This window comes from Rhinoraja longicauda, chromosome 39 (assembly GCF_053455715.1).
Source record: "Rhinoraja longicauda isolate Sanriku21f chromosome 39, sRhiLon1.1, whole genome shotgun sequence".
Classification (NCBI taxonomy): domain Eukaryota; kingdom Metazoa; phylum Chordata; class Chondrichthyes; order Rajiformes; family Arhynchobatidae; genus Rhinoraja; species Rhinoraja longicauda.
The window spans coordinates 7048654-7066900 of record NC_135991.1 but is presented as its reverse complement, the minus strand read 5'-3'; the positions used below and the strand labels follow the sequence as shown (position 1 = coordinate 7066900).

General features: G+C 43.4%; 1 long non-coding RNA gene across 2 annotated transcripts in view; it reads right to left on the bottom strand.

The window, feature by feature from the left end:
- The window catches only part of LOC144611136 (uncharacterized), a 111402-nt gene extending 93155 nt beyond the window's left edge, over positions 1–18247 (bottom strand). Inside the window, exon 1 of one of the 2 annotated variants that reach the window (XR_013549485.1) lies at positions 18008–18247. This is a non-coding gene — a long non-coding RNA (uncharacterized LOC144611136). Of the gene's footprint in view, positions 1–16435; positions 16544–18007 lie in introns of those variants that run through there. The other variant, XR_013549486.1, reaches the window with a different exon arrangement.

Genomic DNA, 18247 nt, shown 5'->3' with positions numbered 1-18247 from the left:
TAGCCAACGGTGCAGGAACTGAGATGGATACCTCACTCTGGATCTGCCAACACTACCCTGCTCAGATTCCACCAGTCAATGCATATGGCAAATACCACCTGCTTGTGGACAGGAACCACGACTTGCAACATGTTACATTTCACAGTGCAGAATTAACACCAGGTTTACCAGTCCCCTCTATCTCACCGGGGCAAAATACAACTTTGCAGAACGCCTCCATTCAGTGTACAAGCAAGGTGCCAAGCTCCTAATCAAGTTCCTAATCCTAACTTTAATTCTCCATTTCACCTGGATTACAGGCATCAGGTGAGGTTGCACAAACCTGTATTGTTTCCTTTTCAGGGTGAAATGATAGAGGTACATACATTACGAGGGGCATAGATAGGATAGACAGTCAGAACCGGTTCCCCAGGGTGGAAATATCAAAGATAGATGACATAGCTTTAAGGTGCAAGGGGGGTATAAAAGAGATGTCACCGAATCCACGCTAACCAGCGATCACCCCCACACTAACACTATCCTACACACTGGGGACAATTTACAATTCTTACTGAAGACAATTGAAAGACAAACCTGTCGTCTTTGGAGTGTGGGAGGAGACCGGAGCACCCGGAGAGAACCCACTCGGCCATGGGAGGAACGTACAAACTCTGTACAGACAACACCTGTAGTCGGGATCAAACCCGGGTCTCTGGCGCTGTAAGGAAGGAACTCTATTGCTGCGCCATCATGCCATCCTCTGTGTTCTATGGGTAAGCCAGTTCTAAATCCAAATCCAAATCCAGATGTGTGTGGCAAGCCTTTTACACTGAGTGTGGTGGAGAACAGAAACCCACTGCAAAAGGATGGTGATGGAGGCGGATATGATAATGGTATTTAAGAGGCTTTTGGATAGCTCATGGATATGCTGGAAAAGAAAGGATATGGAACGCATGCAGGGAGAGGAGATTAGTTTAATCAGGCATCTTGTTTGACATGTTGTGGGCCGAAGGGCCTGTCCTGTACCATTAAATGTTCACTCACCACAAAAAGAGTTTCTCCCAGACTAAAACTTAGCTACTAAACAAAAACTCTTCTAGGATTACCTCTGGCTCTCTTGCTATTCTAAATCATCTTCAATCTGTGTTCTCTGTTCACCAACTCCCCTGTCAGTGGAAACAATTTATTATTTACTCCATCAAAACCTCGAGGTTTTAAACCATCAAATTTTCCCTCGGCCTCTGCGAGATTTCCCTGTCTTTCTGCACTATCCTCTAACACTGGCGACCATTCTAATAAATGTCCCCGGTATTCTTTGTGAGGCCTTGATCTCATCACAGCCATTATGTCCAATTACAGGCCGCACGCCTGAAACGAGAGGCTCAGAATTGCACACAATAAGTTCTGGCAAGTGAAGGTAGCTCGAGGACAATCGGGGTTTTCTCAGATTGAGGGAATCCAGATGCGCAGAGAAATAAAAAAAGGGCAAACCTTTGCACTCAAGGCTCTGGAAGAAGGGAGACACTCTTGACAAGGAGGTTAAACACAAGGTCAGAGACAGTAAGTGAAAACTGATGTTGTTTGGCACTGCATGGCATAATTGAATGTGTCACTCAAGTCATTTACAGAATGGAGCTGGGAATTACACCAAGGACAGGGACAAAGAAACTGGGTGACTGAAAGGAGAATAGCGTAAAGGGATTATAACATTGAGAAATTGATTTTTTTTTTTAAATGCCTTGCTTTCTGGAGAAAGAAACTCAAGGAAGACATCAAGTAATCTGGGATTTAAGCATGCAGATTTATGTAAAGTGACGGTAATTCACTCTGCTATTGTGTGGGTTCTTTAGGGAATTAATCAATCTTGCTCGTTTTCTAACATTATAGAAATGGGAGTCACTTTGCCAATTTTCTGCTCACCTCTTTGGAAACTCCTTATAGGAGGAGCAGCACAATGGCACAACAGATAGTGCTGCTGCCTCACAGCTCCAGAAATCTGGACTCAATCTTGAGCTTTTGTACTATATGTGGAATTTGCACAATCTCCCCGTGACCGCATGGGTTTCTCGCTGGTGCTCCAGTTCCCTCCCTCCCACATGCCAAAGATGTGCAGTTTGGTTAATTAACTATTGTAAAGTGCCTCGAGAGGCAGCGGGGTACAGGGCAGTTACGAGGGACGCAAGGGGGAACAAAATGGAATTTAGTATAATCCAGGTAGTTTCACTGCCTGTATAACTTGTTATCACCTAGCCCACAGCCAACAATAGACCATTGTGGGCTCAACTTTTCCTTGATCATCGTTACCTTTTGCATGTCTTTCATTCGTTTGTTCGATATCTCTCTATATCACTGTCAATATCTCTCGATTCTTTTTCCCCTGGCTCTCAGTCTGAAGAAGGGTCTCGACCTAAAACGTCACCTATTCCTTTTCTGCAGAGAAGCGGCCTGACCCGATGAGTTATTCCATCTTTTTGTGCCTATCTTTGGAATTTAGTATGGATGGGTCAACGCAGACATGGTGGCTAGAGGGCCTGTTTCTGTGCTTTATACTCATTGTCTAGGAGTACAGCTCATAATAGCTGGATGCCTTTCTGAAGATTTTCTGGGGTTTAGCAGTGTGCACTGGTAGACTAAGTTTGCAGAATGTCATTGCCATTTCCACCATGACCGGTCAACTCCAGACCTCCTGCAGCATTCAAGGACACGGAATGCAATTTTCAAGGCACTGAATATATGAGCAAGGTTATGCTGGAATTATACAACATTAGTTAGGCTGCAGCTTGGGTACGGCATACAGTTCTAGAGTCAAGAGTGTTTAATTGTCAAATGTACCGAAACGAAACGATGAAATTCTTACTTGCAGCAACACAACAGGTCTGTAAACACAGCATTCAATGGATAACATAAAACAAACAAAAAAAATCAAGAAAATAAAATACCCATGTTAATGCAAAACACATCAAAAGCCTGAAATCCCTGGTGCAACCAAGATAGTTGTAGTTCAAAGTTTAGTTGGTGTTTGTAGTGTCAATAGCCTGGAAAGAAGCTGTTCCTGAACCTGGAGGTCACGGTTTTCACTCTGATACCTGCTTCCCAGTGGCAAAAGTGAAGTGAGAGCGTGGCCATGGTAGTTTAACTTAGTTTAGTTTAGAGAGACAGTGTGGAAACCGGCCCTATGGCCCATCGAGTCCACACCGACCAATAATCACCAACACACTAGTTCGATCTTACACATTCGGGACAATTTACAGAGGCCAATTAATCTACAAACCTGCACGTCTTCTCAACGTGGGGGAGAAACCGCGGTACCCGGAGAAAACCAACGCAGTCACAGGAAAAGCGCACAGAGTGTGGGCCCTTGCTGGCTGCCTTTTTGATCCCTTCGATGGTAGTCACCACATTATGCAAAATAAACTATTGCCTTGGAGAGAGTATGGGGGGGATTTGCCACAACCACATTGCACACACTGGGCAGACTTGGAGTACTAATTCCAACAGCAGCCACAAATGAGAGCAGCATCAGGAGCTCCAGTACATAAACACCCGCTGTGGCTCTACCTGCCACCTCATCCACAGAGCTGGGTTGACCTCACTGGTGGAGCAGATGCAGAACATTCCAAAACACCTCCACACCCTCAGCTGTCCCAGCTGCAGCAGTCTCTGATGAGCAAGTCATTCAACCACTAAAGCTGTCACAGAGTGTTATAGCCTTTATGGAGATGTTATTGTTCCGCTGCTGCTCCCCCCTCAACAGACTTGTGGCCTGAGCAGCAGCAAGATACATCTTCTTGAACAGTCGTCTCAAGGTTCCTGGAACGTCATCGGCATTGAGGTGCCTTCAAGCCTGCACTGGGAAAGAGATTGCTACTATAATCCTTCTAGAATCCCCTTTTTGAGAAAGACACACAGAGAAAGACAGACAGACATACACACACACACACACACACAGAAAGACAGACAGAGAGAGAAAGACACAGACAGAGAGAGAAAGACACAGACAGAGAAAGAAAGACACAGACAGAGAAAGAAAGACACAGACAGAGAGAGAAAGACACAGACAGAGAGAGAAAGACACAGACAGAGAGAGAAAGACACAGACAGAGAGAGAAAGACACAGACAGAGAGAGAAAGACACAGACACAGAGAGAAAGACAGACAGAGAGAGAAAGACACAGACAGAGAGAGAAAGACACAGACAGAGAGAGAAAGACACAGACAGAGAGAGAAAGACACAGACACAGAGAGAAAGACACAGACAGAGAGAGAAAGACACAGACAGAGAGAGAAAGACACAGACAGAGAGAGAAAGACACAGAGAGAGAAAGACACAGACAGAGGGAGAAAGGCTGGAGCGATTGGGCTTGTATACACTGGAATTTAGAAGGATGAGGGGGGATCTTATTGAAACATATAAGATAATTAGGGGATTGGACACATTAGAGGCAGGAAACATGTTCCCAATGTTGGGGGAATCCAGAACAAGGGGCCACAGTTTAAGAATAAGGGGTAGGCCATTTAGAACGGAGATGAGGAAGAACTTTTTCAGTCAGAGAGTGGTGAAGGTGTGGAATTCTCTGCCTCAGAAGGCAGTGGAGGCCACCTCAGAAGGCAGTGGAGGCCAGTTCGTTGGATGCTTTCAAGAGAGAGCTGGATAGAGCTCTTAAGGATAGCGGAGTGAGGGGGTATGGGGAGAAGGCAGGAACGGGGTACTGATTGAGAGTGATCAGCCACGATCGCATTGAATGGCGGTGCGTACAGGCTCGAAGGGCTGAATGGCCTACTCCTGCACCTATTGTCTATTGTCTATTGAAAGACACAGACAGAGAAAGACACAGACAGAGGGAGAAAGACACAGACAGAGAAAGACACAGACAGAGGGAGAAAGACACAGACAGAGAAAGACACAGACAGAGAGAGAAAGACACAGACAGAGAGAGAAAGACACAGACAGAGAGAGAAAGACACAGACAGAGAGAGAAAGACACAGACAGAGAGAGAAAGACACAGACAGAGAGAGAAAGACACAGACAGAGGGAGAAAGACACAGACAGAGGGAGAAAGACACAGACAGAGAGAGAAAGACACAGACCGACCGACTGAGAGATTCATCACCTGCATCATCTTCATTCTAAAGTTACGTCATTTTATTCTGAGGCTGTGCCGTCTGCTCCTAGACTCCTCCACGAGTGCAAACATCCTCTTCACATCCACTCTATCTAGGCCCTTCATCAGTTGGTAGGTTTCAATGAGATCCGCCCTCTCATCCTTCTAAACTCCAGCAAGTACTGGTCCAGGGCCACCAAACACATATAATTTTCTGTTTTTATTTCAGATTTTTTTTAATTTGCACTAATCACCCAAGCTTTGCTGGACAAGTTGTACCATAAACACTTACCCACCTTGGATTAAATTTAGAATGTCCATTTAACGACGATGCTAAAAATCCGACTCCACCCGTGAGTGACTCGAACTCATCAGCTCCAACAAGCAGGTTTGACAGTTTAGCATTATTGTTACAAGTCACCAGTGCCAACGCTCAGAACAATAACTCGCAACAATGAAATGGTTTTCAATTCACCGCAATCAATAATCAATCAAAATAAACGTTTCCTAAGGGGGGAGAAGTTGTGAAAGACCCTAGGTTGCCTAGAAACCACATGACCACCTTCCCATTAGCAGTCAATCAATGTCCAGCTGCAGTTTGTTTTAAATGGCGAGATTAAAGATCAACTAATGAGCCGCATAACGTATCCTAATAATACATGCACCTACAACATCAATTTCCTGATATGACCACTATGAGTTTAAGGATTAAAATGACACCGCGTTTGGGAGCATCAAATGCAAGCCATGGGAACAATCCAAACGACACAGATCAAGGACTGCAGATTCTGGTTTTTTAAAAAACTGCTGGAATAACTCAGTAGGTCAGGCAGCATCTCCAGAGGACATGGACAGGTGACATTTTGGATAAGTTCATAAGTCATAGGAGCAGAATTAAGCCAATCGAGTCTACTCTGCCATTCAAATCACAACTGATCTATCTTTCCCTCTCAACCCCATTTTCCTGCCTCTTCCCCATAACCCTCGACACCCTTACTAATCATGGATCTGTCAATCTCCACCATAAAAATACTCAATGACTGCCTCCACAGCCGTCTGTGACTGTGGTTCAGGGCCCTTCCTCACACTGAACAAACCAAGAGTCCTAATGCAAGGTATCAACCTAAAATATCAACCATTCCTTTCCACCCACAGGTGCAGCTCAACCCACCGAGATCCTCCAACAGATTGTGTGCTGCTCTAAATACAAGTCATGTTGGATCAAGCGTTTGATTGGATTAAATGTAGAATTGCCATGACAATTTAGGTGCTTTAAGGGAGTGAATAAACACTGGAGGATGGATCCCCACTTTATTCCTCAGCCTTACTGAGTGTTAAAAGTTATACTCATTGTTTTAGACTTCAATACAGTTCCAGCCAAGACCCCAACATATTGACTGTACTACCATGCAAAGCCATTGTGAATAAGCACAGAAACAGCTTGGCATTCCTGCTAGGTAATAAAGCACCCAACTGCTTTGTAGAATTCTAGCTACCATCTCCCTTATTGAGAACCTTGGAAATCTTTAATTGGACCTTATCTTGGACTAAAGATAGACACAAAATGCTGGAGTAACTCAGCGGGTCAGGCAGCATCTCTAGAAAAAAGGAATGCATGACGTTTCGGGTTGAGACCCTTCTTCAGACTGAGTCATTTATCTTGCACTAAATGTTATTCACATTATCCTGTATCTGTATACTGTGGACAGCTAGATTGTAATCATGTATAGTCCATCGTTGACTATATAACACACAACAAAAAGCTTTTCGCTGCGCCTGGGTACACATGACACTAAACTAAACTCCCTCACTCAATTACAGTCCTCACTCAGAGTCCTCCCAGAAACTTGTCCAGAACATTGGAAAAGGACAAAGCAACTGAAGCAGTGCAGGAAATGTGCAACAGCCAGTCCAAGCTTAGTCGCAGCTTAGTGTGCAAGTCACCGGACCATTGATCAGGAAACGCAAGTTCAAATCCCACCAGAGCAGTTGGAGAATTTAAACTCAAGTAATTAATTAATTAGAACCTGCATCAGTAGTGTTGACCGGGAAACAGTTGCTGCAAAACCTCATTTGGTTCACCAATGTCCTTGACGATATATGTGACTCCAGACCCACTGACTGCTGCTGGAAATGGTCCAGCGAGCCTCTCAATTCAGGAAGCTATTCACATCGACAATAAATTACTAATCACCAGCGATGACCACATCCAGTGATTTTTATTTTTTAAAAGGCTGTTCTTCTCACTCAAATGATTAATCTCCTTCTCCCTCCCTTTCAGGTCCTAACTGGGCTGCAGTACTCCAATCTCTTCTGTTCATCAAACAGGTTTGCAGTATTTAACATTTGGTATTCCAGACGCTGTACGAAAAGGGGCCGTAAAAACCAAACCAAAAATTGGAATAAGAAATGCAGTTAAATAATCAGTTCCTTTGTGGTATCTGTTTCGGCCAGACGTACCTGCAGAGCGAAAGATTGCCGTTTCTTCTATCGCTACTAGTCTACTATTTCTACTAGTCAGCGTAACCCAGCCTCATCGCCAACCTCTCTCTCTCTCCCCCGACAAGCCTGCTGCAGTTTTTGCTTCACCACGCGCACCTGATAAGCATGCAACGATATCCTTGGGGAGAGACCATCAGCTGGCTGAGAGCGAAACGGGACAACATCTGCCTGTGGATCAGAAATACTGCGAATGCAGCAAGTAGACAGAACCAGGCGAGTCGTATATCAAGAACCGCTCTCCACCCTGCTGCATTAAGTTAATCAATAAAATGGATGCAGTCATTCCTTTAATACTCGCTGACTGCTGCCAGGGTCTGACTATAAAGCATCAGTGCATGCATTAACACACAGCCAATTGCTCACTGCCAGGAATAAAAGCTAATTAATGCAAAGAGGAAAATAAAAATCAACCAATTTATCAGAAACGCAAAACAAGAAAGGGTAAAATTATCCGGCTCCATGCCCACTCTGAATCTACAAAGCCAAAACAATTATGGATTTTGTTTGCTTCATTTTATGAGACAATAGACAATAGGTGCAGGAGGAGGCCATTCGGCCCTTCGAGCCTGTACGCACTGCCATTCAATGCGATCATGGCTGATCACTCTCAATCAGTACCCCGTTCCTGCCTTCTCCCCATACCCACTCATTCCGCTATCCTTAAGCACTCTATCCAGCTCTCTCTTGAAAGCATCCAACGAACTGGCCTCCACTGCCTTCTGAGGCAGAGAATTCCACACCTTCACCACTCTCTGACTGAAAAAGTTCTTCCTCATCTCCGTTCTAATGAGCAAGGGGAAAATTTAATGAGCATTTACCCCTCCCTCCCCAGTTTCCCCCCAGTACCATATCTGGGGTTCAGGGACCCAGTGTTCACTATTAAGGGACACGTGGCTACAGGGAACATTGAACCACAGCCTAACCCTGGCCTGTCTAAATTCCTTATAGGCACATGTTCAAATGCAGGAGAACAACATGGAGGCCACTGGGCCCTTTGTTGAAAGCAATCAAAGTATTCCTATTTCCTCACCACATCCTGCATCTCCCTCTTCCTGATATTAATTCAATCTCATTTTACAGGATGTGAATGCTCAGCCATAGAGTGCTTTCAAGGCTACCAAAATTCAATAAGACTCCAGGACTCAAAAGAAAATGGAAGGATTCAGAGACTGGGAAGAAAACAGCCACACTGGGTAGAACAGCCACAGAAAACTGGGCAGCAGTGGCTCCAGGTTCCTTATGGTCTTGGAGAGTTGTGAATCTGTGGAATTCTCTGCCTCAGAGGGCAGTGGAGGCCAATTCTCTGAATACATTCAAGAGAGAGCTAGATAGAGCTCTTAAGGATAGCGGAGTCAGGGGGTATGGGGAGAAAGCAGGAACGGGGTACTGATTGAGAATGATCAGCCATGATCACATTGAATGGCGGTGCTGGCTCGAAGGGCCGAATGGCCTACTCCTGCACCTATTGTCTATTGTCTTTAGACTTTAGAGAAGCCAATTAACCTACAAACCTGCACGTCTTTGGAGTGTGGGAAGAAACCGGATGATCCGGAGAAAACCCATGTGGTCACAGGGAGAACGTACAAACTCTGTAAAGACAGCACCTGTAGTGTTCTGTCACTGCGGTTCATTTTGCAATCATCCCATTATCACACGGAACCATAATCGCCTCCACCACCCTAAAAACAGAGGGCTGGAATCATGATGCTCCCAGAAGTCTTGCTGTCCTACCCAATCAGAGCAATGCCGGCCACAGTCCATAATCTACCAGCATGCTCTTTACTGCAGCAATATAAAGACAGGGCTCATTTCAAGATTAGTTTGAATCAAGCAGCATTGCACAGTTCATTAAATCTGATTACAGTGCAGCAATAGATGTGCATCAATCTCATTGTAAATAGTTTCCAGTTAATTGGTGTTTTGCTACAGGTCACAATGAAGACACAGTCATCACAACAGAAACAGACTGTGGCCCTTCGATGCCATGTCTGTTTATAGCTTTCACTGGGGGCAGAATGTTAATGCTAACAATGTTAATCTGCCAAATTGGATCCATTCTCTCTGACCTGCGATTTGCGGCGATCATGGATGTCAAGTGAACTCTGCCACATAGTTTAAAACTAGGTGGAATTCAGATGCAGATCTCCAGGAATGGTGGGACAGTGTTGGGTCGGCACAGTGGTAAAGCGGTACTGCCTTACAGTGCCTGAGACCTGGATCCGAACCTGACAACGGGTGCTGTCTGTACAGAGTTTGAACGTTCTCACTGTGACCGCATGGGTTTCCTCCCACACTCCAAAGACGTACAGGTTTGTAGGTTAATTGGCTTCTGTTAAAAAAATCGTAAATTGTCCCTAGTGTGTAGCATAATTAGTGTACAAGGTGATTGCTGGTCGGCACAGACTTGGAGGGCCAAAGGGCCTGTTTTCATGCTGTATCTCTAAAGTCTAAAGACAGGCTCCAGGGTGGCAAGGCTGAACAGACTCCTTGTTTGCAAGAAGTCTGCAATGCATTGCCTCCCAACTCACACAAGGGGCGAGGCAGGCTACAGCCTAGCAAGAAACAGTGCAGAGAATTCAGTGACAATGAAACAATAGGCAGAGCAGGTCTCCCAGGACACATCGTTACAGTCAAACCCTGAATGAATAGTCAACAGGATTTGGGTTTTGTTTTAGGGAGTTGGCCAACATTGGTACAGTGACTGGCTCACTCCAATTCCAGGTGCTGAATCAGTTGGTTTCATCGCTCAAATATTACACCCGCTAATTTTCTCCAGCAACTAAGGATCATAATAGTCAGCATAAATATCACCCATATATCTTTCACTTGAATCTATAAGAGTGATCCAGCTCTACAACAGGTAAAGAAAACAAAGAATGCCACTCCCGCATATTGCAATTGCTTTCTCCAGGGTTTGTTATTTTGCAAATAACAAAGAGATCATGGAATGACACAGTAGTAAAGGAGGCATTTGGTGCAATGTGAATCTTATTTTTAATTTATCCATCCATAGGAATTGTGCAGAACCAAAGTCTCAACAAGTGGGAAGCGTTGTCGGCTGAGATTGCAAAATGTAGATTAATTAACTAAAAATTAGTACAGATCTTCGTTAATTCTAGATCCTTGATAAGCAGGCCCTTCACCCACCATTGTTCACACTAGTTCTGTTATCCCACTTTCTCATCCACTCTCTACACACTCAGGGGCAAATTACAGAGGCGAATTAACCTACAAACCCACGTGTCTTTGAGATGTGGGAGGAAACCAGAGCACCCGGAGGAATCCTATACAGTCGCAAACTCCACATAAATAGCATCTGGGATCGAACCTAAGTATCTGACGCTAAGAGGCAGCAGCTCTACCAGCTGTGTCGCCCTCCCGCGAAGAAAATGGGAGAAGGGAGCCAGAAAGAGGCAAGACAGAATGAGTTGGAATGGGTTGGTGAGGCTGGGCAAAGGGAATGGGCCAAGGATTTGAGAAGAATGATACATAGCTTTCTCAAAGATGCCAAAAGGAGACATTAGTGGATCAGTGGAGGAGCTTAGAGAGAAATTACTTATCAATGTCAATTGGATCCCAAGATGGCCTCCAACTTTTAAATCCCTTTAAAATCCCTTTTAAAATGTTTGGGAACAGCTCCATCCAAAACAGCATGAAATTGCAGAGAATTGTGGTTGCAGCCCAGACCATCACGCAAACCAACCTCCCTTCCATTGACTCCATCTACACCTCACGCTGCTTTGGCAAAGCTACTTGCAAAATCAAGGACCAGTCTCACCCCGGTCACTCCTTTTTCCTCCCCTCTCCCGTCACATTCAAGAGAGAGCTAGATAGAGCTCTTAAGGATAGCGGAGTCAGGGGGTATGGGGAGAAGGCAGGAACGGGGTACTGATTGAGAATGATCAGCCATGATCACATTGAATGGCGGTGCTGGCTCGAAGGGCCGAATGGCCTTCTCCTGCACCTATTTTCTATTGTCAGGTAGGAGGTAAAGAAGTGTGAAAATGCTCCAAATTCAAGGACAGTTTCTGCCAAGATGTTATCAGGCAACTGAACCATCCTCTCACCAACAAGAGAGCAGTCCTGACCTCCCATCTACCTCATTGGAGACCTTCAAATTATCTTTAATCAGACTTTATCTTGCATTAACCTATTCCCTTTATCCTGTATCTGTACACTGTGAACAGCTTGATTGTAATCACATATAGCCTTTTTGCTGACTGGATAGCATGCAACAAAAGGTTTTCATTGTACCTCTTTACACGTGACAATAATAAACTAAACCCTACCCAGACATCATAGAGACTGAAAGATCTTAGTCAGAATTAGGTTACGTAATAATCTATGCTAGATTCAAAACATGTCAGGCCATCGAAGGTGGCACATCACAGAACACCAGGCTAGTATTTTGACCTGCATTTCACAGTTCCTTCATTGTTAGTTAATCTCAATCTTCTCCCTCCAATACCACTTTTGCCATCATCTTCACTAGAAAGAGTTCAGTGGTTCACGGGGGTAGCTCATACCTTTTCAACAGAGAATAAATGCTGGCTTTGCCAGCCGAAAAATAAAATAAGAAACAATTGGCCCAGTAATACTTACAATCCAATTATGATTTGCCATGACAGAGTTTTTAAAATGTAACCCCAACAATTACTTTGCACAACAACAAAAAAACAGCCAAAAATTAGATCAAACATACCTTAAGTCTGGCCGGATGCATGACACAGAGACCAACTCACTGATTCTTTGTAATGGAGGTCGACATTCATCATCAGTCACCTGTGTCACTCTCCTCAATGACTTACACCTGGCAAGCATCATTAACACTATAAAACTCCTCACACTATTTTACTAAGGCATCAAACAAAACCTGGAAACGAGCGGCACCGGAAGAATGAAAACCAGATGACCAAAAACCTGGTCAGAGATAGTTTTAAAAAGAAGATAAACAGGCAGAGATGATCATTTTAGTTCAGGGCAGAGGCAGCTGAGAGCCACCAATGGCACAGCCATTAAATTCTGGGGCACAATTTAGGGCGGCAGAGTGGCACAACTGGTAGAGATGCTACCTCATAATGCCAGAGACCCACGTTCCATCCCAATCTCCACATCCCGTCTGTGTGGAGTTTGCACGCTCTCCCTGTGACCACCTGTGTTTCCTCTAGGTGCTCCAGTTTCCTCCCACGTCTCAAAGACGTGTGGTTTTGTAGGTTAATGGGCCCTGTGGAAATTGCCCTTAGTGTGTAGGGAATGGATGAGAAAGTGGGATAACATTGAACTAGTGTGAACAGATTGTCGATGGTCAGCATGGACTCAGTGGGCTGAAGGGCCTGTTTCTATGGTCTATCTTTAAACTAAATTCTGGGAAATGGGAAAGTGCAGAGCTGTCATCCAGAAAGGGAATTCTTGATTTGTAAGGGTGTCAAGGGTTATGGAGAGAGGGCAGGAAAATGGGGTTGAGTGGGAAAAATAGATCAGCCATGATTGAATGGCAGAGTAGATTCGATGGGCCAAATGGCCTAATTCTGCTCCTATAACGTATGAACTTAAAAAGGGAGAGGCAAGACAATAGAGGGATTTGAAAACGAATGAAAACTATAAAAATGTAAGCAAGCAGATTTCTGTTGTATATTTAAAAGATCATTTTGCACATAAGTAGGAAGCTTTCTTCATATCTTCTCTGACAAAAACAAATAAGCTAATTGTTCATGTATTGCTGGCATGAGGGCCCATTTAACGAGAAATAACTTCATTCCAACTAATAAAATGAAGCAGAATATCACGATGAAATATGTTCCCTTTTTAATTGTGTACAATATAAACATAAAAAAGAGGTTACTGAGTTCTATCGGCTTATTTCCTATTTTTAGAGAAGGGGGAAACTTACGAAATGTAAAATTCTGGAGAAAATGTAGAAACATGGAACCTAGTAAACCTACGCTGCACGCCCTCAATAGCAAGAATATCCTTCCTCAAATTTGGAGACCAAAACTGCACACAGTACTCCAGGTGAGTGAGGTCTCACTAGGGCCCTGTACAACTGCAGAAGGACCTCTTTGCTCCTGTACTCAACTCCTCTTGTTATGAAGGCCAACATTCCATTGGCTTTCTTCACTGCCTGCTGTACCTGCATGCTTCCTTTCAGTGACTGATGTACCAGGCACCCAGATCTCGTTGTACGTCCCCTTTTCCTAACTTGACACCATTCAGATAATACTCTGCTTTCCTATGCTTACCACCAAAGTGGATAACCTCACACTTATCCACATTAAACTGCATCTGCCATGCATCCGCCCACTCACACAACCTGTCCAAGTCACCCTGCAACCTCATAGCACCTTCCTCACAGCTCACACTACCACCCAGCTTTGTATCATCTGCAAATTTGCTAATGGTACTTTTAATCCCTTCATCCAAGTCATTAATGTATATTGTAAATAGCTGCGGGCCCAGCACCGAGCCTTGCGGTACCCCACTAGTTACTGCCTGCCATTCTGAAAGGGACCCATTTATCCCCACTCTTTGCTTTCTGTCTGTCAACCAATTTTCTATCCATGTCAGTACCCTACCTCCAATACTATGTGCCCTAATTTTGCCCACTAATCTCCTATGTGGAACCTTGTCAAAGGCTTCCTGAAAGTCAAGGTTCATCACATCCACCGGCTCTCCCCTGTCAATTTTCCTAGTTACATCCTCAAAGAATTCCAGAAGATAAGTCAAGCATGATTTCCCCTTCGTAAATCCATGCTGACTCGGAACAATCCTGTTACTACTATCCAAATGCTCCGCAATTTCGTCTTTTATAATTGACTCCAGCATTTTCCCCACCACTGATGTCAGACTAACTGGTCTATAATTTCCCGTTTTCTCTCTCCCTCCTTTCTTAAAAAGTAGCACCCTTCTTTGGACTGAAAATAGGTGGGTGGGGAGAGGGAGGGGTTGAAGAGCTGGAGGCAAGAACAGACACAATTCTTCCTGACTGCATTTTTGGAACTAAAATTCTGACCTCACACAGTGTTGCCGATTCACTTCTCTGGTAACGTCATCCTTTGATGAAAGGAAGGAGTGTCAGTATTTATGACTACCTGCGATGCAGCCCCATTTTTCCAGGCAAGAGCTACAGAGACAAGCCAGGCGATCTAATCACACCAGCACTGGGGATGGTAAGAAATAAGCCAAGACGATCGAAGAGATCGACAAGAATTTCTGCCTCAAAAAGGCAGCCAGTATCATTAGAGACCCACACCACCTTGGCCACACACTCATTTCCCTCCTGCTATCGGGAAGAAGGTATAGGAGCCTAAAACTGTAATGTCCAGGTTCAGGAGCAGCTTCTTCCCTACAAACATCAGGCAATTAAACACTACAACCTCCAAAGAGGCTCCAAACTATATAGACTTAGGGGTCTATTTATACTGAATGCTTTTTTTGTTGTTTATTAAGGGGTTTACAGAGTACTACATTTACATATCTGTTGTGCTCCAGCAAGTAAGAATTTAATTGTTCTGTTTCAGGACATACGATGATAAAAAACACTCTTGACTGGGAGAGATGGGGGGGGGGCTGATGGAGAGAAGGCTGTTACTGCAAATATTTTACAATGCAAAAACTGTGCTAGTTACATTTATGCACTGGAGGGGGCTAATGCAAAAGTTGGAAAGGATTCTTGCTGGGTTGGCTCAAGCACAACACACCAGTACAGGCAAATAGCTGAAACCAGACTAATTAGTGTGGCAAACTGCAACATTACACCCTCAGTAGCGGAGGCTTAAAAAAACCTGACAGCAAAACAATCTCCTCTGACATAATCAGAGATGTTAAATTATGAGCTTTTACATTTAAATAAGGCTCAATATTCATTCCCTTTGATATATTAGCCAAAAATTCTACTCGAGGTAATGACAAACACTACTTCACATTCTCCCCAGGAGATACAATATCGAATCAAGCCCCAAACTCATTCTCATTTATCAGTCTCCCCTCATTATTAACACAATAGTCGCACACTTTTGCTTGCTTGAGTAAGCCAAAAAAAAAAATCCTCACGTATAAACACAGGGAAAATGCATAGCATGACAGAAAGATGAATGGGAGAACAAAATCCCTTTAAAAAGGAAGCTCCCTGTTGCCATCCTAATAAATCAGGGTGTGGTGGGAAAGAAAATCCAGCAGATACTTGTCACTATATACCACACTGAAATATCCAACGGGAATAAAAGGTACCCTCAAATCAAAATCAGACCCAGACTCCCAAAATATTAAATCAGTCATTCTTACCTGATCTTGTGCACATAAATATAAAAATTCATAAGGTATTTTAAGCAGGTTTCACTAATAAGCAATAAATGTACAAACACCTGAATGAACAACCACAGAAACATTCCTGGAGTACAATTTAATGTTTAAAAATAGGGAAAATTGCATGTGATAGGAAAACAATTCAACAAGAATGGATTTTAAAATCCACATTTCAAATTATGTCAAAACGACTCAGTCCCCATTTGTCCTGAAAACATCACTATCACACTAACACTCTGATTTCACTCCATCTACCATTCTTAAAGATTTGATTAAAAATTATAAAGAGCCCATAATCTCCTTTGCCCGAGGGAGAGATCTGAATTTAAACAGCGTTGTTTAAGGAGAGCGCGCTGCAGTTATTTAAATATCAGGGCTGGGCTCTGCAGTTGATCACTAGTATATTTGTTGCCAATCCTAAACCCACCCCAAATCTCTTCCAACGTTGCTCCTGTTGCGATTGAGGGAAATGGAATAAAATCATTTTATATACTGTTCTCTCTCCTTCCCCTGGTATTGTAATAATATCAAATCATTTAGAAATACCCACCTGGGGCTTTCTTTCAAAGTACCTGGAGCAGAGTGGACAGCTGAACAGCCTTGCCTTCAGAGTCTGGCTTTATCAGGATTCCCACCCCATCCGACCGCCAGCCCCTTTTGATAATTAACTATTTCCCCTCCTGATATTTCACTTCCTATTGAATGAGACACACACACATGCTCCGGGTTCAGCTCTACGTGCAGAGAGGGAGGAGGGTGTGGGCTGGCAGTGGTGATGGAGAGGAGGAATAATAATGTGTGGTATAAATAAAGTACAGTTCATTATCATCCCCGTCACAGAATCTGCAATTGAAATCTTTGGGAGGAGATTGATGCGAGAAAAAGAATGAATATTGCCTCAGGATACATCCATGCCTTTTCCTTTGCATGTTCTCTCTCTCTCTCTCTCTCTCGCTCGCTCTCTCTCTCTCTCTCTCTCTCTCTCTCACACGCACACAAATGTAATTATATGTAATACACAGAAGCAGCATATTTATCGATATGACTAAAAGATATAGATGTAGATTTATCAATGACTCGATGATACAGTTATAGTTGCAGATTTATAGATGCATTCAGACCTAAAGATAGCAACATGTGCACACTACATATTAAAAAAATTGTAACTAGCACTTTTATAGACAAGAAGATAAAGTTACAGATATATAGATTTTCAAGTGGTGCAACATTGCCTGTAGATTTATTGATATGTAAAGATCTGTAAATATAGAGCCTACAGATTTATAGATTATCAGACCAGATGTTGGATAATTACGGAGAATAGGTATACAGGTTAGAGATATCGATTATGAGACTAGATCTTATCAATACATGGAAAATAGAATATATAGGAGGTTAGAGTTATTGATGATCAGACTAGATGCTATAGATATATGTAGAATAGATATAAAGGTTAAAATTATAGATTATCAGACTAGATGCTACAGGTGTATGGAGAATAGAAGATATAAAAGGTCAGTCATATATGTTGAGAATAGAAAATATAAAAGGTTATAGATTATGAGATTAGATGCTATAGACACTAAGAATAGAAGATATAAAAGGTCAGTTATAGATTATCAGGCTAAATAATATGAGATATATTATTATAAAATATAAAAGGTTAGTTATATATGTTGAGAATAGATCTAAAAGGTAAAGAGTAATAGATGATCAGACTGGATGCTACAGATATGTTGCAAACAGAAGAAATAAAAGGTTAGTTATTGATTATCTGATAAAATACTAGATATGTTGAGAATAGATATAAAAGATTAGTCATATATGTTGAGAATGAAAAATATAAAATGTTAGTCATAAATGTTGAGAATAGATGTAAAGGTTAGAGTTATAGATTATGAGACTAGATGCTGTAGACACTAAGAATAGAAGATATAAAAGGTTATAGATTGTCAGACGAGATGCCATGGACACCAAGAGAAGGTGCAGAGGCTCCAGCTTGAATCAGAGATTCCTGCCCTGTCAGTTAAGTGCAGTTCCTGGGTGCACAGGACGGTTCCCTCCCGGTTTTCCCCCCACGGCCTGCTGCAGCAGCAGTCGGGCGGGGCAAGGGGTCCCTTACCTGTGCCAGGTGAGCGGTGCTGGTCCCGGGGTCTAGGCGTCCTTTACCTGTGCCAGGTGAGCATGCTGGTCCCAGCTGTCCTTGACCTGCACCAGGTGAGTGGTGCTGCTGCTGATGCTGGGGAGTTGATGGCGGCCGCGGTGGCAGTGGGGATGAGGAAGATGCTGCAGCATCTCTTCACTTCTCCCCTCCCCTCTTCTCCTCTCCTCCCCCTCTCCTCCTCCTTCTTTCCCCTCTCCT